Source organism: Impatiens glandulifera, chromosome 3 (genome assembly GCF_907164915.1).
Source record: "Impatiens glandulifera chromosome 3, dImpGla2.1, whole genome shotgun sequence".
NCBI lineage: Eukaryota > Viridiplantae > Streptophyta > Magnoliopsida > Ericales > Balsaminaceae > Impatiens > Impatiens glandulifera.
In genome coordinates this window covers 45,712,314-45,713,995 of record NC_061864.1, presented here as the reverse complement: position 1 = coordinate 45,713,995, position 1,682 = coordinate 45,712,314, and positions in this window count along the sequence as shown.

Below are 1,682 nucleotides of genomic sequence, written 5' to 3'. Positions count from 1 at the left end.
GATTTATAAAATTTGAATGTACATAGGGATAAACTTAAACAAGAGCTATATAATTTTTTTCACCATCTACAAATAAAACAGATCTTATTGACACTCAGCAAAAATATTACATCATTGTTTGGGTATTTATTAGCTACTATCACATTGTCTATTATTTTAGGATTTATGTTACCTATTATTGAAAATAAAAATGTTATGTTTTGGGTAAGTTAGAGAAAACATATAAACTTCATTTTCGCTTTGTCATTAACTTATGCTATACTTGACTTAATTCATTGTGATGTCAAGAGTCCAATTTCAATTTGTTCAAACTCCGGTTACCTCCACCTTATAAATTTTGTTGATAACTTCATTCAATTCACATGTGTCTCTTCAATCTAAAAGAAAATCTGATTTCATACTCACCTTCATCAAGTTCACAAATTTGATAGAAAATTAGATAAAAAAGAAGATTCAAAATATTGACAAGAGTGGAGAATACACAATCTTAGATTCTTAACTGAGCTTAATGAAATTCAACATCGTCATATCAGTCTGTAATGTACACTTAAAAACTCAACATTTCGAAAAAATATCGACTTCATAGTTTATACCCCAATGCCTACTTTTCTATTGAATCTCGAGAATGAGATGAAGAACTAAATTGAGATATAACCTAGAGTTCATTTTAAATTCGTCGATATTATGTTAAGTCTCGTAAGTTGTAACTTATCATCCTCTCAAATCTCGTAAAACGAGGCGAGAAAATGTGTTTCTTGAAAGTCATCTCGCCCAAGTTTGAGATTAGTAACCTAAAATAGGATTTAATAAAATTAGACTAATTTTTTTACTTGTTTAGATTTGTCACAAAATTAGACTAAATTTTACTAGTGGCAACAAAATGTGGATATTTTCAGTCTCCTTGAGCCCATCAGACGTAAGTTATGCGCCTAATTAAATGGTTAAGTGTGTTTGCGGATTATGTGCTTAACCCGCGGTCCCATTATTTTTTCTTCTTAAAAAATTAGGAGAGAAAAAATATTGCTTGTACAAACGCGTTTTAAAGATTCAGTTTTGTAGTCCTATAATTAGTTACACGTGAGAAAGAGTCGCAACAATATGTTTCACGTGCCCACTCAAGTGAGTGATCTTTCATACAAACAATTGACCATTTAATAAAATTATGTTTTTTACACATTTTATTCATAATTATCCAAATCTTATGTGCGTGTCTAAGGTACGAGTCTAATTCTCATATTAAATCTAAGGATTGAACTCATTTCTCCTAATCATGTGTCTATGTTCGTTAAGGTACAATATATGAAAATGACAAAACGCAAATACAAATGTGAATTGGAAATGAATCTCGAGAAAAACCTAAAAATATACTAACATTAAGGTTAGTTCTCAAAATAATTCAATTTTATTTTAAAAAATAATTTTTGTTTTTTAGAATTTTTAAACACATGTTATATATGCACATGAAATAAGAAAATAAAGAATATAAATCAAATAGGTGCTAAATAAAATATAATGGTTGGACCTTGAGCAAGAATAATGACAAAACCATTGACAAAAAAAGGGGTGAAACGCAAGTCATCACCACAAGGAAGGAAACTAACTATAAAACGGGATATATGAAAGCAAGCCCGCCACAAAAAGCTGAGCTAGAAAGTACCACGACGGAAAAGGTCTAAATTGTT